General features: G+C 33.2%; 1 non-coding gene across 1 annotated transcript; it reads left to right on the top strand.

Moving 5' to 3' along the window:
- The first annotated feature begins 1,118 nt into the window (after positions 1 to 1,118).
- On the top strand, positions 1,119 to 1,225 carry LOC140627072 (U6 spliceosomal RNA). Its single transcript, XR_012026026.1, has one exon. It is a non-coding gene; the product is annotated as a U6 spliceosomal RNA (small nuclear RNA).
- Positions 1,226 to 23,535: the final 22,310 nt, after the last annotated feature.

Consider the following 23,535-nt stretch of genomic DNA (forward strand, 5'->3'; position numbering starts at 1 on the left):
TGGACATTGTCCTTGAAGAATAATTATGAGCCAGTTAGCCACATGCATTCTATGGCTGTTACAAACATGATAAAAAATAACTGCATCACATTTTAATTGAAGATAATATCACACTATAGCAATAAAATTATAAAGTCTTTAAAAATAAGCTTGGGAAGAAATGTGCAGGACAGATCCGAAGAAAATTTTAATCTTCACTAAAAAATAAAGTGATAAAATGAGTGTAGATTTATCTTCTATAGTAGATACAATCTATACATATTTTGGAATGGCAAACACATACACACACGTATATCCAAAACACATCGTATTTCAGAGCTTGACCAAATGAAATGAAGATATTAAAGTGCATTCATTAAATGAAGTGTTCTGTTTCTAGGCTAGAGAACACTACTTGAGAAGATAAACTCCCGTGAGTATTGAATACTTCTAATGCTAAAACATTAATTACAAAATTATTCCTGAGAACCTGTGGAGAGAAAATTTAGAGGCCAGCAATGATGTGAAGTATCTGTGAAGTATGTGAAAATGCAATTAACAAAGTCAGCCTTTGCTTCCAGGGAATTTGTCAGATCCTACTGAAAAGTAACACAAATTTAAATATACCGTAAGGGGCAGAGAAGGGATAGAGACTGGAAACTGATTATGAATGGAAGTTTCAAAGAGACCCCATGGGTGCCTGGGTGGCTCAGTCAGTTAAGCATTTGCTTTTGGCTCAGTTCATGATCTCAGAGTCCTGGGATGGAGCCTTGGGCTCCCTGCTCAGCTGAAGTCTGCTTGTCCCTCTCCCTCTGCCCTTCCCTCTGCTTGTGCTCTCTCTCTCTCTTTCTCTCAAATAAATAAAATCTTAAAAAAAAAAAAAAGGAAGAGATCCCATATAAATATGACATTATCAAGAGTGATTTCATCAGCATGCAAATTGGGGGAAAAAAAACCTCTAACTTTGATGTTTTTATTTACTTTGGATTTAGATTAAATGGGGAGAACAAATGAAAGGGAGAGAGACAGAGAGAGAAATGACCACAATAATTTCTAACCACAAGCTTGAATGAGTATGGACATGGATCAATAATTCCTAATACTAGGTGTAATACAACACTTAAAAAAAAAAAGATCATGTGCTTTCTTCAGCAGCACATAGATTAAAACTAGAATAATACAGAGAAGATTAATGTGGACCCTGTGCAAGGATGACACACAAATTTGGAAAGTGTTCAATATTTAAATAAACAAAACCAACCCAAACAACAGGTAATTGTTTTTAATTTGCAGTAATTGAGACTCTGGTGAAGGAAATAAAACACATGAAATCTGAGCCACAAATAATTCATATATATAGCACTCATATCTGCCAGGGTGGGAGATTTGGAAATAATAGATACGGAAGGCAAATTAAGTTAAACTTTTTAAAGGAAAAACATCTATATTTTCTCATATACTTATATGAGAAAAGCATTAGAAATCATCAAAAAATTGACTAGGTAGATTTTTAAATAGAATCCAATAAAGATTTGGTTTAATTTAGAAATGAAAACTTTAATAATGATAATAAAAAAGTGGGAAGGGCAGATTTGAAGAGATGAGTAGAAGATAAAGGAATCGGAAGATAAAGTTGATGAGATTATGTAGCAGCATAGAAAAGTGAGTGGAGAATATTTTAACAAGAAAATTGTAAGAGACACAAAATGTACAGGAGACTAATATATATGTATATTTGACTAATACAGACTAATATTAGACTAATATATATGTCTATATATGGATACAATGTATAGGTACAATGTGGATACAATTTGGATATATATATATATATATATATATATATATATATCCAACATTTTACAAGGTATGTAAATAGAATAGTATATATAGAATTATACCTTCTGTATGTAATCGATGGTATATAGAATTATAATAAGCGCAAAATTGAAAAATGGAAGATTTAAAATGATGAATCAATTCCAAGCATCTTACTTTTATTTATTTATTTTTAAGATTTTATTTATCTATTCATGAGAGACACAGAGAGAAGCAGAGACATAGGCGGAGAGAGAAGCAGGCTCCATGCAGGGAGCCCGACGGGGGACTCCATCCCAGAATTCCAGGATCATGCCCTGAGCCGAAGGCAGGCACTAAACTGCTGAGCCACCCACACGTTCCCAAGCATCATACTTTTAAACAAGCAAGCAAACAAATAAAAAACAAAACCAGGAAATCTACATTTAAATATTTATCATGAAAACTGTATGCCAACAAAGACAGTGAAACACTTTTTGAACAGCCAAAGAGAAAATACTATGTACCATAGAACAAAGGAAGCTTTAGTACAGAATTCTGAGTTGACGGTTATTTTCTCTCAAAATATTAATATATCATTCTCTCATTCTCACGTCTATCCCTGCTATTGAGACGTTCCCATCAGCCTGTTGGTCCTTTCTACCCATTTCTATTCTTTTTGGTGACTATTTATAAGAGGTTCTTTATTGTTTTTAATATGTTAAAACTTCTCCATAGAAACTACATATATCTAGATGGGGGTCTCATTCTATTTTCTTGCTTGGTGTTTGTTGAATTCTTTCAATTTGTGAACTGATAATTTTATCAGTTTTGGAAAATTTCAGCTTATTTTTTCACATTTTTTTTTCTGCTATGTTCTGTATCTTATTTCCTTGGACTAAACAAACATATGTTAGATCTTTTCCTTTCTTCTAAGTTTATCAAATTCTTTTTTATATTTGTATTTCTTTATCTCCAGTGTTTCATTCTGGATATTTCCTCCTAAACTATCTTCCAATTTAATCATTCTTCATTAAGTTATAGCAAAGCTACTGTTAAACTACTGAATTCTAATTTCACTCATTGAGATATTAAGATTAAAAATTTTACTTGGGGTCTTAAATTCACTGCCACTTTCTAGTTTCCACATCCTTGGTGAAGTTTTATTTATTTTTTTAAGATTTTATTTATTTATTCATGAGAGACACACACACACACACAGAGGCAGAGACACAGTCAGAGGGAGAAGCAGGGAGTTCAATGTGGAACTCAATCCTGGGACTCCAGGAACACGGCCTGGGCTGAAGGCAGGTGCTAAACCACTGAGCCACCCAGGGATCCCCCTTGGTAGAGTTTTAAAGTTTAGCTTTTAACTCTATAATCACATCAACCATGCTTTGTATAATAATTTATTACCACATTTCTTATGCTGCATGTTACTCATCTTGTCTTTTAAACTAGTGTGTCTGAGTATCTTTGATTGCATGATAGACATTAAGTATGAAAATTAAAATACAAATTAATTAGACGATAAAAGTTATATATATATATATATTTTTTTTTTTCTCATTGAGTGCTGGAATTTATTTTTGAATAGCACTTAGCAACACACCATCACCTCAATCCAATTTTGAATCTTGCAATTTTCTAGGCAGGGACAATGACCCCTAAGCAGAACTGAAATCCTTATCAGGGAAAATTTATATCTGACTTGCACTTGATGCTTTTAAGGTCGTTTGCATTCATTTCTTCAGTCCTGTAACACTGCCAAGAGCCCTTTTCTATCTCAGCCATCTCTAGGCTTCCAGGGTCCCACCCCTCTAGTTAAAAGATGGTCCCATGACTGGATTTACCTCTTGAAAATTCTTTTTCTCTATTGTGGCCTATTTGATACTTAAGATCTTTAAAAAATATTTTCATCCAGCTAGATTTTAGCTGTATTTAGTATTTTTCCAAAATGGCTAAATTCGCCCTTACTAGAATTTATAGATCTCTCCTGTTACCCCTGCAGTATTTTTTTTAAAAGCATTTGACTGTTTGAATCTCAATGTTCACTTTTTAGCATAAACTTACTCTTCTCATGAGCAAAGATGTTGAACTTGATTAGCCTAAAAAGCTGGCAAGGGATGCTCGAAACTTTATTAAACATAGAGTTTAAGATACAATTTAAAAAGACTGCAACAATAAAAAACTGATTAATGCAAAAGAATCAAAACATCATTTATAGGCATGTAAAACAAAAGCAATGCAAATAATTTTTATAAAGTAGTAGTGTATCATTACACTTAATGGTTAAGTAAAGCAATATACAAACATAGTCTTCACAGGACAATGTAAGTTTAGTTATTATCTTTGAAAAGCACTTGAACTATTATTACATTCAGGATTTTATTCAGTGGCTTTTTGGTTGGTTTAACTCTGCTCTGTTATAAATGAACTCAATTAAAGGAGACTATTAATTGCTGCATTTGTGCCATTTCATTTACAAGGAATTACCAAAGCAGCTACAACACTGAAGAGAAGACATTTTTTTTTTTTTCTCAAAGCAGCTGGTCATAGAGAAGGATTGTTCCCTCAAGAACCATAAAACTCTTCCATTTGACAGCCAAGCAGAAAAGGTGAGAACAAAATAAACAGCACTGCTAACAGGATCTGTCACCATGATGAATGCTGATGAGCAGTAATTAATGTGGATTCTTTTAAGCAAAGCCCAGAGGTCTAAGCTTATGCCCACTCACTTAGAGATAGGGAGGCAAGAAAAAGAACCAGAATGAAGAAACTAAAGAAAATATTGCTTTTTTTTTTTTTAAGTGGGTAGGGAGACTATTAAAGCGGTGTAATGTCTGATCTTCTTGATTTTTTGAGCTCTTGAATATTATTCAGATCTAGAACCAATGTTTAACAGATATAAACTATTCTGTGTATGATTTCCCTACCTATATTTATTTGCCTGTTCACTATTTGTTTTATTCATACATTATCTGACAAACACTTATTGACCATAAAGTGATACACAATTTTGAAATATTTATATTTTCTTTTCCTTTTTATACTATATCAGCTTTTCTATGTGAAAGTATTTTTTCACACTTACATTAAATTATTTCAATAATATTCTGAAGAAGAAAATTGTTACATTAAAAATAATAGTTTATATTGTTATGTAAGTATGTTAGTAGAAATGATATTCCATAAATGTTTTTATAATCCTATCATTCAATGCCAGAGCCTAGAAGTAAGCTCCAGCATGATTCTTGGGACATTATCAAGGCACTTAATTTGTTTGGCAGATCATTCTTGGTTAAAGAAACAACTTCTATGAATTATCCATCCCCTGGCTTAGATTTAGGTCTTGGATTACTACATATTCTCCATTAATCATTACTGTAGAGGTATGTGTGATACATTTAGGTTGCCAAGCCCCACACACAAAGCAGGGTAGCATTTTCTAGTATCACTGCTCAAGCCATGTTTTGTCAACTCAGGAGTAGCAATCTGTGTACCTTTATTATAATCTATGAGACACTTGCAAGGAATTCTCAACAATCATCTCTTTTTAGTGCCAGAAGTGTTATGTCAGAAAAAATACGTTTATGATGAAGAGTTCTTTTTCAGCATTGGGGTAATCTCCAGACACCATCATCAGGCAATTCTTTTCTGGAAACATGTCACAGCTTTCCAAGTTCTGGTTTTCAACAGTGGAATTCATGTACCTTATCATTTCAGGCTTAACTTTTTTTTTTCTTAGATTAATTCTTCACTAAAGACTGACTGTGGTTATTTCAGAACCATTTGATTCTTAGTTTCTCAGTTGTAAGTTAGTTACTCTTTCCTATACTTTGGTAAGGCATTCGTTTCCAAAATGGAAGGAAAAGGAGAGTATCTCTGCAGGTAAGGGAAAGGAAAAAGGAATGAGACATCTGAGTTAGCAGTTACAAAGATGCCAGTGTCACAGGTCAACTCACAGCCTCTTCCGGGGATGGCTTTTTGAGCAGTCTCCTGATACCATCAATTTTCTACCACTGATCTAGCCTTGAGAGAACCCCTTTTGGGTCATTGCAAGCCTGAAAAAGAAAGCTGAACCATAAAACCTTTTAAAAAATTGCCTTATCTTCTTCTCCAAGAGCCATTTTCCCAGATCTCTTTTATGTGCACACACACACACATGGATGTGCAAAAAGCTATGCACATATTTTTTTTCATTTGTGTATTTGCTATTTTTAATCTTTTTTCTTTAAGTTACATGTTAATATCATTTGATTGACTTTTTCTTTGGTTAATACTGGTATTTTTATTGAATGTTATTCATTAATCGAATATTGTTGAGGACCATTATTGCACAAAGCAATGATTTTAGGAAAAAGGAAGAAACGGAACAAATTTTCTGCTCTTGTGGTATGTATATATATTTAAGAATGCTACAATGATTTCTTTTCAAGTTTGATATTTGACATTTAAATATTGTTAATGCCAATTTTAGAGAGAAAATTTTGAAGTTTTGTATAGTCAAAGACGTTTTAAATTGCAAGTTCTTGTTATAATAAAAATGACTTTCTTTACCATGACTTGTATTTACCTAGGTATATATTGTCATTTTTATGTATTTGTGTTTTTAAAAAATATTTAATTTAAATGTATTTGGGTATATGGTATGTGATAGATCTATTTCTTAAAATTGTTAAACAGTGCAAAATATTATCATTATAATTTCAATTTTTCCATAATTGAAATGAGATAATCAGTAGATCTACAGATGTAATTATGTTAAATATCTTTTTTCACTTATATGTTTATATATATATAATATGTGTTCATATATGTATACTTTTATCTTATATTTTGCATTAATTTATTTGTTTATTTTAGCATTTTTTTTGAAAGAGCACACACAGGTGTGAGGGGGTGGGGGAGGGGTAGTGGGAGAGAAAGAATCTCAAGCAGGCTTCATGCTCAGCATCTAGCCTGAGGTGGGTTTCAATCCCAGGGCCCTGAGATCATGACCTGAGCTGAAATGGAGTCAGACATATGATCTACTGAACCACCCAAGTGCCACTATTTTAGCAATTTCTAATAATACAGTGAATACATGCATATATTCTTTTAATACACACTCAAGGTTTACAAATAAAGCAGAAATTCACCTTAACTACTTTCCTGATTCCATCCCCTTGCTATTTTGATTCATTTTTGTGAACCTTAAGACATTTACTCCATGTAATTTCCTGTGTGTGTGTGTGTGTGTGTATATGCATGATTATACATAACATAGTTTTGCGTGCATATATTTTTATGTAATTGAGGTCAGCTGGACATACTGTATAAATTTCTCTGCAACAGCTTTCTTCACTTAATGATCTTTCCTAGGGATTTTTCCCTATTTGTATATACAGACTTGAAAATTCATTTTAAATTGTTCTTGAGTATTCCATAGTGTAACATATCATTTTTTAGCTTTATTGAAGTATAATTGAGAAAATTGTAATATCCATTCCTATACATATTTAATACTTTTTTTGTGAGAATATTTAAGTTCTATTCTCTTGGCAAATTCAATCTCTATATTGTTCTCCACAGTGGATGTACTTGTTTACATGACCACTGCCAATTTACAAGGGTTTCCCTTCTTCAGTATCCTTACCAGCATTTGTTCTATCCAGTCTTTTTGATAATAGACATTCTAACACGTACAAAGTGATATCTTGTTGGTGATTTTGATTTGCATTTCATTAATGATTAACGATGTTGAATGCTTTTTCATGTATTTGATGGCCATTAGGATGTCTTCTTTTAAAGAATGTTTATTTAGATCCTCTGCCCATTTTTTAATTGGGATTATTTTTCTTGTTTGTTTTAGTTTTTATTTCTGCTGTTGACTCATATACGTTCCATTATCAGATATGTGGTTTGAAAACATTTTCTCCCATTGTGTTGGTTGCCTTATCATTTTGTTGCTTGTTTATTTTGCTCTGCAGAAGCTTTACAGTTTGATGTAGTGCCACTTGTTTATTTTTGCTTTTATCACCTTTACTTTTGGTGTCAAAATTGAAAAATCATTGCCAAGATCTATGTCAGGGAGCTTACCACCTATGCTTTCTTCTAAGAGTTTAACCGTTTCTGTTTAAGTCTTTAATCCTTTTGAATTCTTTATATGTGGTGAAAGGCAGGGATCTAATTTCATTCTTTTGGATGTGAATATCCAGTTTCCCCAACTACATTTGAAGAGACTATCTTTTCTCCATTACATAATCTTGAAACCTTTGTGAAATCTCAATTCACCTGCCTGCTTGTGCTTATTTCTGAATTCTAAATTCTGTTCTATTGATCTATGAGTCTGTTTCTCTGTCAGTGCTATACTGTTTTAATTACTTATGCCTTGTAATATTGTCTGAGATTAAGTAGTGTGATGTTTCTAGTTTAGTTCTTTCTCAATATTGCTTTAGCTATTTGGTCTTTTATGGTTCCATGTGAATATTAGGATTGCCTTTTCAATTTTGTTTTTGAAAGTGTCATTGGTATCTTGATAGGGACTGTGTTGAATCTGCCAACCTCTTTGGGTAGCATGACTATTTTAACAATATTAATTTTTCTATTTTTTCATGATGTATCTTTTCATTTATTTGTATCTTTAATTTCTCTCATTAGTTCTCTATGATTTTGAGCTTTATAGATCTTATAGCTTTTTGCATGAATTTATTCCTATTTTTTATGCTATTAAAAATGGAGTTGTTTTCTTAATTGCTCTTTCTGGTGGTTTACTATTAATGCATAAAAAAGTAACAGATTTTTGTATATTGACTTTGTATTCTGCAATTTTACTTAACTCATTTATTAGTTCTATAGGTGTTCTGGTGGAGTCTATAAGTTTTTGTACGTGTATCTTTTCATCTGCAAGACAAGACAATTTTATTTTTATTTTTTTTATTTTTATACATTTATTTTTTATTGGTGTTCAATTTGCCAACATATAGAATAACACCCAGTGCTCATCCCGTCAAGTGCCCACCTCAGTGCCCATCACCCAGTCACCCCCACCCCCTGCCCACCTCCCCTTCCACCATCCCTAGTTCATTTCCCAGAGTCAGGAGTCTTTCATGTTCTGTCTCGCTTTCTGATATTTCCCACTCATTTTTTTCTCCTTTCTCCTTTATTCCCTTTCACTATATTTTTATATTCCCCAAATGAATGAGGCCATATAATGTTTGTCCTTCTCCGATTGACTTATTTCACTCAGCATAATACCCTCCAGTTCCATCCACGTCAAAGCAAATGGTGGGTATTTGTAAAACAAGACAATTTTATTTCTTTCTTTCCATTTTGAGTGTCTCTTACTTCTTTTTCTTGCCTAATTGTTCTGGCTAGGACTTCCAGTGCTAAATTGAATAGGAGTGGCAAGAGCGGATATTGTTATCTTGTTCCTAATCTTAGAGAAAAAGCTGTCAGCTTTCATTGTTGACTGTGTTAGCTGTGTGCTCATCATATATGGCCTTTATTATGTTGAGGCACATTTTATCTATGTTTAATTTCTCGAGCGATTCTTTTCTAGGTTTATTGACAAATAATTGACATATGATATTGTTTAAGGTGTTCAATATAATGATTCGATACATGTATATATTGCAAAAAGATTACCATGATAAGGTTAGTTAACACACATTTCAGCTCACATAATTACCTTCTTGTTGCTGTTATGGTAGGAATGTTGAAAGTCTACTCCTTCAGCAACTTTCAGGTATAAAATACAGTTTTATTAACTAGGTCATTATGCCATTCATTAGATCACTGGAAACCATTCATCTTACAACTTAATGTTTATACACTTTGACAATGTCTTCCCATTTCTCCTATTTCTCAGCCCTTGGCAACCATCATTTGACTCTATGTTTCTATGAATTTGATATTTTTAGACCCTACATAAGAGATCATATATTTATGTTTTTTATTCCACAGGTTGCTTTACATTTTGTTGGTGGAATTACATCAAATTGAAAAGCTTCTGCACAGCAAAATAATCAACAAAATGAAAAGACTATCTATGGTATGGGAGAAAAAGGTTTTTTTTTTTTTAAGATTTTATTTATTTATTCATGACAGACACAGAGAGAGAGAGAGGCAGAGACATAGGCAGAGGGAGAAGCAGGCTCCGTACAAGGAGCCCTATGTGGGACTCGATCCCACATATGTCAGATCATGTAAATTTTAACTTTAAGCAGTGTTAGGTGTCAGTTATGTCCCAGGGAAACTGGAAAAAGTAAAGTTAATAAAAAGGAAAGAACATAAATGTAATAATCCTTTAAAGCAAAAATCTTTTAAAGTAAAATAGTTTTTTTCTTTATTTTAAAGATTTTATCTATTTATTCATGATAGACACAGAGAGAGAGAGAGGAGAGAGAGAGAGAGAGGTAGAGACACAGGCAGAGGGAGAAGCAGGCTCCATGCAGGGAGCCTGATGTGGGACTTGATCCCAGGTCTCGAGGATCAGGCCCTGGGCTGAAGGGGGCGCTAAACTGCTGAGCCACCTGGGCTGCCCTATAGTAAAAAAGATTTTAGAGAAAGAAATAAATCTTCATGAAAAAGTCATACTTAGAATAATGTATATACTTTTAAGAATATGAGATATTAAGTGATAAGAAGCTTTCAAAGTTAACATTATTTTGAAAAATAAAATAACTAAATAGCAAGTATTTGTGGCTGACACCAAAAAGGTGATAGTTAAGTGGTTTTCATAATTTCTAAAACAAGAGAAATGAATGACAATATAAATCAATATAATGAATCATATCAGATACAGAAAAATCAATTTGTAAGTGATAAATGGCTCCAAGCATTGAAATATATTTGTGAAAATATATTCCTTATGAAGGGCATTTGTGATGAGCACTGGGTAAGTGATGGATCACTAGATTCTAGTCCTGAAACTAATATTACACTATATGTTAACTAGAATTTAAATAAAAACTTGAAACAAAACAAAAAAATAGGTAAATAAAAAAATAAATCCAAATATATGTAATTACCATATAGGAGAGTTTTAATATATGAGTTATTTATATTTATTCTAGACTTCAGAAATATCCAGAGTTCCTACCACAAGCCCACTATCCCTACATGTGGAACAGAGAAACCTCCAGGGAAAGAGTCAAGGCAGAGAGATTTAAGGTGCACAATTAATTTTTAAGAGGTGGGGAGATTAAAAGGACAGAACAGTGTTCTCCAAATGATGCTTCTTAGCCTGTAGAGTTTGTGTTTTAGTCAGATGTAGAAAAACTGCCATAATAACAAGTAGTTATGGGGTGCCTAGTGGCTCAGTTGGTTAAGCATTCAACTCTTAATTTCAGCTCAGGTCATGATCTCAGGGTTGTGAGATCAAGCCTTGTGTTGGGCTCTGTGCTGGTCATGAAGCCTGCTTAAGATTCTCTCTCTCCCTCTGGCCCTCCAACTCCTGTGCACACTCTCTCCAAAAAAAAAAAAAAAAAAAAAAAAAAAAAAAAGAAAGAAAGAAAAAAAAAGTCACATTCACATAAGAAGTTCCACATATTTTGAATCAAGAACTATGAAACAAACAAAAAGAACTATGAAACATTAAAATAAGTCATTAATAATATTGGTACCTGGTTTTTAATATCCAAGCCCTACTTAGATATTAGAAGGAAAAGGATCAATGGTGTATAGTAGTTTAGTGGGACATTGGATATCGATGTTTTCAATGTAAACATAACGTTCTGGACATTATGTAATACCACAACTCACATATCAGAGAGCATTAAAAATAGTAATGTCTTGATTAGATACTCAACAAAGCTATTATTTTTGCACAAGGGCCACAAAAACACACACATGTACGTGTAAAAGAGGAGAAAATGATAGATACCATGATGGAGCCAAGAGGACCAATTTGAGGAACAACCAGGAAATACCACTAGGTACTCTAAAAAATAAACTCAAAGAAATGTGACGAGGATCAGCATGGGTGTTGGAGAAACAGTGTTTTATAGCTATGGAAAACTTTTTTTTTTTTTTTTTGGTGATACCTGTGAGACCTTTGACATGAGTTTATATCTTTATTTGTTTTCTTTTTTTTAAAAAAGAACTTATTGACAGTCAGCATTTTAACATAATACTGGGCAAAATTTGGACTCAAGGACTCAACTGGCTTTAGAAGCATTTCTATGTGGTAGAGATGTATATATTGTGCTCTCATAGTTCATTGCTATTAAAGCTAAAAGTATGTAATTTATTTTTTCCAATGTTGCAGTATATCTTTTCTGAAATTCTATAGCATAATTGCCATTACCTCTGTTAACTTGAATTATTTTTGAAAGTTCAGAACTTGTTTGTCTTTTTAAAATATTACATGCCCAGTGCATGATATATCATAGGTTCCTAATAGGTACTGGTTGATAACTTTTTTCAATAAATAAAGTCCTTGTCAAATGACACGAATCTCTTGAAAATTACATTTTTCCTTTTAAATTGGCCCTCTGGTTTATCTATAATTCAATCAGTTTAGTTATAAGTTAATTTTGCTGAGTCTGATCAATTCAATGTTCTAACAAGATCAATTTTGTGAACCCGCGAGGTTGACTGTAGTCTCTAGACAATACTCAAAACACTGATTCTATTCTGGGATGCCTCCTAATATCCGCCTTCACCTCCCATGGCAACATATTTATTTTTCTAAAAATTTTCTTTCAAATAGTTTCTGGTTTTTAAATTCCATTTTTTAAAAAATTCAAGTATGTTGACACACAATGTTAAAAATCCAATTTTAAAATGGATAATTAATTATGTGTTTGACAAGTGTTGAAAATCTTTTTATAACCTATTTACCAGCAGCTCTTGGACTGAGTAGTGACCTTGATTAGCAAACCAATTTATGCAATCAGTTTATTTATTAAAATATTTAATCTATTCTTCTGGGAAAAAAATAAAATGATACCAGAAAATTAAAATGATACTAGAACTTGTCAAAAGAAAAGCTGGTCATGTATACAAAACAGATGAAAGCTCTCTCCTTATTTTGCTGTCCATGAGACAGATTCACTGAGCAATTTAGTCAATCACAAATCTAGTAACAGGTTAATGATGCAAATTTCATCAAAACAGTTGAACTGATATGCATATATAGACACCATCAATAATTGAATGTCTTTAGATTTTTAAAATAAATTATAGAGGACTCAACTGAATAAACAGAGTTGACATTATACGTGTTCAACAGTATTTACACACTATTAAGAGAAAACTCTCATTAGTAGTTTCATTAAGAAACAAAGAAAACAAGAACAATTTTGAAAAGTTTGCTTTAAAGGAGACCTTAAAGAGAGAGAGACTAGGAAAACTTCGTTGTCCCATTTCAGGTTCAGGAAATAATATTTAAAAGGCTTTTATCTAAACTAATTAAGAAAAGATGTTGTTACACACGTGTGAATTTTATATGACACAATAAAGAGCATTGGACATATTAGGGATTTTGTGCCAGTGATGAATATACTACCTCCTTAATTTTGAAAAAGGAGAGTGCCAAATAATACTTCACCAATACCAAGTGATTTTTGATTGATTATGTCTGAGTTTGATTATGAACTCTCTGGAGAACCTCTTCATTTTAAATATTTACCTGAATATCTAAGTACATTTTTAGATCGCATATCTTCTATTTACAATTCTCTATAGGTAGTTCCATTCTCAGTTTGCTTCATTTGAAATAATTTTCTGCTTGAAAAAATATGCTGCAGAAAGTAGCAAGAAAAAAAAATCTCTACCTGAGTGCTGCAGTGTTTGCTTTAGTTGAACTCTAATGGACAAAAGCCGGGGGCGGGGGGATACATATCTGAATTATCTAAATCTAGATCTAGTACAAATATTATACATTGAAGACCAAAGTATGATTTAAATACATGTGTCAATAAGTTTCTGTGAAATATGCAGTTTTAAATATCATTAGAAAAATCTGTTTTCACCATTTCATCTCCCACAGACAAAGTTGAGTGGTATAAATATGATAGCTATACAAATACATGTCTGGCATATCTATTTGTATTTGTATATCTATCATATCTTGGATATATATTTATCCAAGATCATTCTGCTGGAAAGTGGCAAGGTTTTTATGCAAACTCAGGCCGTCTGGTTCAGTCTCCAGTTTGAAGGCACTAGTTTATTTCTGACAATCTGAGGAAAACAGTAAAACAAGTAGAATGTCGTAGCTCATTCCCTTTATCCCAATTCCTGCAGATCTCTATATCCTACAAATATTCAACTTCATCAATCCCTATGCCTTCCCACTGGTATATACTGAGATGCTTTTTTTTAGGCTAGCTAGGACCATTATATCCCCTCATTCCCCCTCAGTAACTTCTTCAGAAATCAACTTCCAGCAATGAAAGTGGCGTATATGTAGGAAGACAAGTCACTTCCCATGTGGAAGGTCACATAGTGCAAAGAGACTGGGGCTGAATAAATTTTAGCAACAACATATTCTGGGATTTATGGTTTTCATTTGCTTTTTTAAACCAAGAGACAGAACACAAAATTGCAGACTCATTCTGTATCATTCAGAAATGAAATCCAATTCGGAATGTTTCTAATGGGAGAAGAAATAGATTCTTCCTTAGGGGAGTTGATTCATATACTAAAAAGACATCTTGAAAAATACCAGAGAATTTGCTGTGTATTTCTTGCCTACAAGAAATTGTCAGTAAGGAGGATTCTTAAAGCACACACAGGTGGAAGAAGTAATGATAAGATAATCTATATGTCTATTTATGGAAAACATCAGGCCTGAATAGTTTTCTCATTCACAGATGGATAAACAAGCTAATGAAAAATGAAATCAGAATAGATATTATGGTATCATCCTACAACATAAAAAAAGGAAAATGTACCTTTGACATTCTCAATACACAGCTGTCATATTTTAAAATAGATTTAATATTGAATACAGAATAAATTTTAGAAAATATCTGCTTTTCACATTATTAAATCCGAGAAGAATGGATTGTATGAGATGAGAGAGGAAAAGTGACAATAAGAACATAGCTGAAATAAAAGAGGGGCTGACTGAGAATCAGGAAAAAATAAAAACCAAAAAGGTAAGGGCCTAATTAAAAAAAAAAAAAAAACACTAAAAATCATTTTAGAATAAATACTAGTATTATTTAAGTTTCGATTAGAAACAATATACCAAACCTATTTGTGTATCTGGATGAATCAGTTGATAGAGTCCTTGAGTGATATGGGACTCGCTATTTGGGTCTATTATCGAGGGAGGCCACTACTCAAACTCTGAGCCTAGGGGATGTGCTGCTGCTGGCTGGGAACAATTGGATAAGACTGCGCCTTGGATCCCTACCTAATCATAGTGCCGGGATGGGCTCTGCAGTTGCCTGAATTCTCCAGTCTGGCGTCGTAGTTGGGTTTGACAGAGTACTATACTCAGTAGCACACAAGGCTACAGATTAGCTTCATTGCCTGGAGGGGCAGCAGAATAGGCCCCAACACTGGCACAGCTCCTTTTCTGGGGACACAAATTAGGTAGAACTGTACACGAAGTTCCTTTGTCAGACAGTGTCACTGGCTTTGTCCTAAAGACAGGCAGAGCCTCTGGCTGGGCTTTTGCTCAAATGCTGCTGTGTCATGTGGCTTCCTGGATGCTCTGGCCAGGGGTCATGTTTGGATATGGTCAAGGGCTAAATTCAGCAATAAGCAAGAATAAACAGGAATGAATTAGCTTCCATTCATGAGTGGAGCTGCAGAACACACTAGAAGGTTTATTTGGGGTCCTAAATGAAGCAGAACTGTGCACGGAGTTTCCTGGCCAGTAAGAACAGATATGGCTTGGCTTTATATATTAATCCTTGGTTAGGATTTCTACTTGGGCAATACTGCAAGTGTGAACTCAGTCGGCCAAGACGCAAATGCTGTTTGCTGTATGCCCTATCCCCCTTCTCCATCATAACTGGATTTCCAGTTATCAAGCCCCATAGATCCCTTCTGTGATCCCTATTAGGGAAGACTTAAATGAGCCCTCTGGAAAGTGACCCACATGCTGGGAGGGGCGGGGCTCGAGGTCCACTTTGGACTCTATTTCCACTGGACAAAATGTAGGCCCAGGTGGGCCCTCTCAGTAGTGGTGCCTGGGGAACAGATGATGTGGTCAGAGCAAAGCTGCTTCTCTCACCCTTCTAATGCAGTCTATTTTTTTTTTAGTTGTATTTATTTATTTCAGAGAGAGAGAGAGCATTAGCAGGGATAGGTGAGAGGGAAAAGCAGGCTGCCACTGAGCAAGGAAGCCTGACGTGGGGCTGGATCCCAGGATCCTGAGATCATAACCTGAGCTGAAAGCACCTGAGCTGTCCAGATACTCCTAATGTAATCATTTTTTTTTTTTTTAAATCTCTGCCTCATCCCTAAGGTCTAGGATTTTCACAATGATGTCTTGTCTATAGATAGTTGCTAGTTGGTTGTCCTGTGAGCAGGACTGGAATCAAGATCAATGTATAGTACCATCTTAAAGGCCCATCCTCGAGTAGATACTGTATCCTTAGAAGTTATTTTTACTCTAAATTAAGGGTAGCTTGGTACAAACAACATTGCCTCAGCCATTGAAAGAATACTGGTCCTCAACTAACAAGATGAGGCTTCTGGTTCCAAGATTATCATTTACTGAACATGGAGGACTTGGGAAATATATATAATTCTTGGAAGTCAGTTTTACTCTGTGTAAGTGAAGAGTGATAATGGTTGGTCTCTCTACAGCCCATTGTTGTTCAGCTAATGATGTTGACAAAGTATATCCCAGTAATCTGAGAGATTATAAAGACCATTCAACTTGGTAATGATTATATTCACCAATAAACACATTTATCGAAGTTTGCTTTTACTTTTTCTATATAAATCTAAAATAATGTATTGATTTTGGGGGTTAATAAGGTAGGACAATAAGAGGAATATAATGTATTTTATTAGCACTGAGCACATACATCTTCATGGCCTCCTGAAGAATATGAATAAACAGGTCACTGGGGGTTTATCTATTCATGTATAAATTTTACCTTTCTTTAGAGTCTTTATTCTAGCCTTTGCTGACTTCAGAATAAGTACGCAAATAAAGAATAGAAAATGAGTAGTTAATAAGCATTTATGAATATGTATTTTTATTAATGTATTCATGATGGAATAAACATTCAGTGCTTATGTAAAAAACACAAGATGATGTTCTGTTTACTATAAAGCAATACTTTGAAGTTCGCTATTTTTAAATTTGTGCCTTTTTTGATTTGTCGCATGATATATTCACTCAATCTTTATAAAAAGGAAATATTGAGTGTCTATAGGTTTTCAGGCTGTGAGATATAAGGTTCATTGCCAATATCTTCCTGATTTTCAAACAGGGAAAATTTGGTATATGCGACTATCAGAACCAATGGCCACAGAAAACAACTTCACAGAACTACTTTTTAGTATTTATTTACATAAAAGGTTTTTAAGAAGTATTTCTAGAACCTAAAAATAATAATTTTTGATGAATGAATTTGCAAATATATGAATAAGTATATGAGTACACGAATGAAGAAAAACATGAAAGAAATTCTGCTATAGCCTTTCTTCTTGATACTAACTTTTTTTAAACTTAAGGCAACAAATTGTACTACTTAAGTAATAAAATATTTTAAATACGCATTTGTGGTCTTTTAACAAAACTTGTGGTTAAATTCTGGTTAGTAACTGATGGATTGGGAATTGGGTTTGGGATTTGGAAGTGGCAATGATAAAATTCAAATCATTGTATCTATTGGTATAGTCATATTCAGTGAGAGGATTCAGTTATTTTTATAAGCAACGCATCAAAACACTATTATTTTTTTAATCTCCAAAATTTGGGCCTTTGACCATACACAACATCTATATGTTTTACAGGATGACATTAACTGTAATAGTCATTTATCTTGCAGAGAAATAACACTCTCATTGTGTGTAACAAAATATGGAGCAGCTGCTTCAACAGATATCTTAGTTGTCAAATGTGACAGTCCATGTGTAGAAAAACAATATTCTTTTTTTTTTTGAAAAGCAATATTCTAACACAAAGCAGAGGCCAAAAAAAAATAAAAGCTTAAAATATAGAATTAAAATTAGGTACAAGAGGAAATCTTAAGCTGGGAATGCCAACTACACAGCATACATACTTGTGTCAGTAAACATAGACTGGCATACAAGATTTTCATTTGTTTTCTTCCAGTGTATAACTTATTTGAAGCCTGTAATGGAAAATGCTACATAATTTGTCAATTCCTGTTGAAATTGGTATTCTATATTTAAATACTATCTTTCCCATATCCACATCTTAGCAATATTACAAATTGGCAAATCTGTTGTATCTGAATTTGAAACTACAGTAAATCCTTCCTTACTCTTGTATAATTTACTAATATGCAATGTAATGTGAAGTGATTAAGCAAATTTACTTTGGGATTCTCCTTAAATAATGAGTACTTGACAAGAGAATTATCAGGTTTAGCAAAATTCCAAACTATTTTTACGGCTCTGAAAGGAACTTTTTTGCTAGATATACATAATAATTGTATATAAAATCCCAACTTACATTTCAGGTTTCATCTTTGTAATATATTAGTGCTTTTGTGCATTTGGTAAATTTTAAAAATCTAATGTGTAGAACAGATGTTTTTTTCCTCGAATATTAAATCTTGGTTATGTTGTCATGAAGAGTCTAGGATTTGTTCTCCCTGCAAGATAACAAGTCTGTTTATCTTCTACAGTTATTTGCTATATAAACAACCTTGGAAATCTAGTCTGTAATAAAAGCTATTGATGCCTCTGCTCACAAGATGTGCAAAAATGTAAGACTCCTAAAGAATTATCTCCCAACACAGCTTTTATCTTTTGCATACTAAAGTTTAATCCACTTATGAATTTAGAACATTTGTACTAGTTATTTATATCAATCATTTATTGCTGCAGTTTATATATAGAGAAGCCATCATTTTATTTTTTAAAATTTCATTATTATTATTTTTGGGGGTGGAGGGACAGAGGGAGAGAAAAAGAGAATCCTAAGCAGGCTCCATACCCAGCACAGAGCCCAATGCAGGGCTCAATCCCACAACTCCAAGATCATGACCTGAGTGGAAATCAAGAGAAGATGCTCAACCGAATGAGTCATCTTGGTGCTCCAAGAGTAGCAATCATTTTAAACTCAGCATCTTAAGATATCAAGTGTTTACTACTTGCTCTTGTGTCTATAAGCAACTGCTGCACTTCGGCTGATCTAGGCTGCTTTGGTTGCATGGCTCTGCTTTAGGCTGTGAATCAGCCAAACTTGCCCCAGGTTTTGGTTGGGTTAAATTATTTTCCACATGCCTCATTCTGAGTCCCAGACTCAAGTAACAGTAAGTGTCTGGGGATGTTTTTCTCATTATTAATGGCCAAAATGCAAAAGCTGACCAAATCATTGCAGTACACTTTGATCTTTTGCTCACATCATTTTTCTCTCATACTATTATCCAAAGCAAGTCACATGGCCAATCCCAGAGTCCCTTGGGCAGGAAAATATGTTTTTCTCCAGAACAGAGGGGAGGCTGAGAGGCTAGTTGTGCAAAGTATTCCAATCAATCCCAACATTATTTAAAGTTGTTTCTCATTCTCAATGAATATGGTTGGATTTTTCATCTGCTGATTACCTATAGCAAAAATAGAAAGAAATACTCAAAAGTTTGATAACACTTGCTGACCGCCTGCATGAAAAGCCAATTATGTTTGGAGTAATTTATAAAAAGACCATCCAAAGTATTTCAGGCTTTCTCTGTTTATAAAGAAATAATATGTTTACAAAGCCAGGACATAACACATATACATGATTTATCTACAATATTTTGAAAGGCATGATATATATATATATATATATATATATATATATATATATATATATGCTGTTACTACCAGAATGGAAGAAAAATCATAAGAAGAATATTAACTGTGTACATGATTTTGCAGTTTTGAAATCTTTTATGTATAGAATTTCACAGACTGCCCCAAACAACAAGGGAGGTGGGAGAAATGACATTGATAGCCATCACTTTTCCAACTAGGATGCTAAAGTTTGAGACATTATATACCAGGGCCACATCACAAATCCTGGGACCCCATCTCTCATCTTCAAGACCACGTTTAGTAGTGAACCTTAAAGAATTTGGCAGCTGTCATTTATTAAAACTTTTGTCTTGTATTAAAACAATATGTTCAACCCTAAGACATGTCATCAATCTGGTTTAAGTGTTGAACTAGTATTCTTTTATAAAAAAATCTGGAGTTCAGAATACATCATAGCTTTTTATTGACCTTACACTGATTTATTAATATTTTTATATGAGTCAGATGACTTTAGAGTACTTCATTTGCTTCAAGTTTTTATTTAAATTCTAGTTAGCTAACACATAGTGTAATATTGATTTCGGGAGTAGAATTTAGTGATTCACCACTTACATATAACACCCAGTGCTCAATACAAGTGCCCACCTTAATACTTTAGGGTATTTTTTTTTATCTTAATTTAGTTTTCATTGTCACTGTTCCCTGTATTTATTTACTTATTTTTCATGTTATTAAATCTCTTTATAAATCAAATCTAACAGAGATTCTTTCCCAAAGAGGGATTGCATGAAAATCTAAACTTCAGAAAAGTTCATGCAATTAAACTTTAAACTCTGTGATGAAGTCAATTGCCTGCAGTTTACCCTGCCTTCTACAATATCCTGGAATCCCTAACACTCACCATACATAAGTCTGATCACAAAACAGTCATTTATTCTGTGTAGTTTTGTGCAGTAAAGCTTTTAATGTATGCACAATTGTGAAATACAACATAAATGCATATATATCTGTGTACATATAATTCCAAATTATATTACAAGACAGCTTTCTCTTATGTAAGAGAAAGAGCACTACATATTTTGTCAAGTAAACTCTAATTTTTTTCTAAATGTTCATCATGATATCTTTATACCCTATCCTCATCCTGCCCCCTAGATTTTTTTTTTTTGTCTATAGCTGTTGTCCAATCTTTATTTTCCTTCGTTTTGCATTTTAAAGTGCTTCATTAGGTTTGAGGATTTTTTCATTAAGTTTTATTAAGCTCATTAAGCTCAAGAGAGTAAGTGCTTGATACACTTGGTACACACAAAAAGAAAAAGAGACAGAGAAATGCTTTACTGAGAGAAAAAAAAGTTATTATCATTACTGTTCATGCAATAATTTTAGATTTTTTAAATAGTGAAACAAATTAAAATCATACCTGGAGAGTCTAAATAATTTGCCAAAATGTTTAATTTGATCAATTTGGTCAAGCACATTACTTGCTTTATTTGTGTATTCTTTTTTAAAATTATATGTTTGTTAGTATCAGATTGTTTTCTTGGATCTGGACACCTGCACAATTCAGTCTCATTTGGACACTTTTGCCATTTGGATGGAAATCCAATCCATAGCTCATTTCATTCATCCCTTGAAGCTATGTAAATACTGTGTATTTTCTCCTTATCCTGTCCATTTTTTTCAACATTGCCTCTCAATTCAGGAATGTTAGGCTTCTTATTTTGTCTAACTAAATATAAGACATTTTTCTGTGAATGATGATAATTATTAACTCTATACTTATTTCTAAAATGTGTATGTCTCTCTAAAACTAACCTCCTTTTTTTGCCTTTCTCAGATCTTTTTATCTTAAACAGTGGTATTTATCAATTGTCTATGCAGCTTAAATTTTAATTTTAGAAAAAACGTATATATGAGGTCAGAAAAAGATCAGATTAAATCTTTTAATGACTTTATCTTAGTCTAATAAAGTGACATGGGTGGAGTGCTTGGTTAATTTAGATCCAGAAGACCCATTTTATTCTGAGCTACAGAACCCTGGATATTCCCATTTGGTTCTGGATCATCAGACTTTGAAGTGCCTCTGGGGTAATGGCCTAATTCTGAGCTCAAACAGATTTGACATACCAGCAGAGTCTGGAAAAATGCAATTGTTTCTGGCAAGAACACCCCTTTAGGAAAAAAAAAAAAAATATATATATATATATATATACATACACATACATACAAGATTGCACCTGGAAAACCTGAAAAAAGTTTGAGTCTTAACCTTTTGTTTTCAAAAAGAGTTATTATAAAACATTCAGGAGCTAGCTGATATTAAAACCAGAAGCAGAATGACACTGCTTTATTTGTTTTAAATCTCTTAAAACATTGTCAATATGTAACCTCCCTTTGTCTTAAATGTTTAATAAGTTTTAGGGAGACCTGGATGGCACAATTGGTTAAGCGTCTGCTTTTAGCTCAGGACATGGTCTTGGGGTCCTAGGATGAAGCCCCAAGTCTGGCTCTGTCCTCAGCAGGGAGTCTGCTTCTCCCTTCTGCTTATGCTCTCTCTTTCTCTGTCAAATAAATAAATAAAATCTTTGAAAAAAAAAGTTAAAATGTTTAATAAATTTTAGAATATGTAAATTTAAGATATAGCTTCTGCTAGATTACTGTAGTTTATCCTACTTTTAAATTCTCATAACTTTTGGAAACTACATTAACTGTTTCGAAAAAGTAAGATACAACTTATTACCTACTCCATATCCATGTTTTCAAAGACCTGAACTCAGGAGAAAAAAGAAAAAAAAAAACAGATTAATTTCCTTTTACTGTTTTCATCACTAACATTTTTTTAAGGAAATCTATGCAGGAAACTTTTAACTGGTGAATAAATGTTAAAATATAATCCAAAATATATCTAGTTATTTATTCATCAAGTAATTTATTTACATTGTAAAAAAAAAGTATAACAACAATTTAATGGTTTTCTCTTAATAATATTTAAAAGAAACTAAACTATGACTCATGGACTAGATACATATGGTGATATGTCATACTGTTAGTAAAGAGTTTCTGGTCAAGATGTCTAAGCAAACACAGGAAACCCCACTTACTCTCCACATAAGTAGAAATTCAGGATACAATCAATAAATATACCTTTGGAAGATTCAATGCAAGAAAGAAAATTTCTGGGGGCGTCTGGGTGGATCAGTCAAGTAAGCCTTTGCCTTTGGCTCAGGTCATGATCCCAGCATCCTACGATGGAGACTTGCATGGACTCTGGTCAGCAGCGAGTCTGCTTTCTCCCTCTATCTCTCGGTCTGCTGCTTCCCCTGCTTATACTGTCCCATGCTCACTCTCTCTCTCAAATAATTAATAAATACAATATTTTTTTAAAAAAGAAAAAGTATCTGGATATCAAAATTTAATAGCTAGCCCACAGCATTATTATCATAGTTGTCACATTTTATCTGTCAGGAACAAAGATCAAATGCAGTTTTTGATGGCTGTGATGACGGTCATAGAAACTGTAGTCTAGGTCACAGGAATTGAGCTAAGGTCAAGCATTTAGGTAGGAACTAGACAGGATCTATTACACCCATGAAAGAAAACTTGAAAATAGCTGCCTATTGTCCTAGCATCATTGCAAAAGGTTAGTCTGTGGGTACAAAAGGATTTACCTGTGAGAAATTACAACCCCAGACTGTGTCTCAAAAAGCTGAGGTACATGATAAAAATTAATATGATTACAAGGTACAGAGGGACCAAAAAAAAAAAAAAAAAGAAAGAGAAAAAGAACAATCAAGAAAGAAAAAGAGATAATGAAGTAAAATAAAAGATGTAAGCAATACTTATACTGAAAGTATTCCTCAGATTTAAAAT

The sequence above is a fragment of the Canis lupus genome, chromosome 38 (assembly GCF_048164855.1).
Source record: "Canis lupus baileyi chromosome 38, mCanLup2.hap1, whole genome shotgun sequence".
NCBI classification, from domain to species: Eukaryota; Metazoa; Chordata; class Mammalia; order Carnivora; family Canidae; genus Canis; species Canis lupus.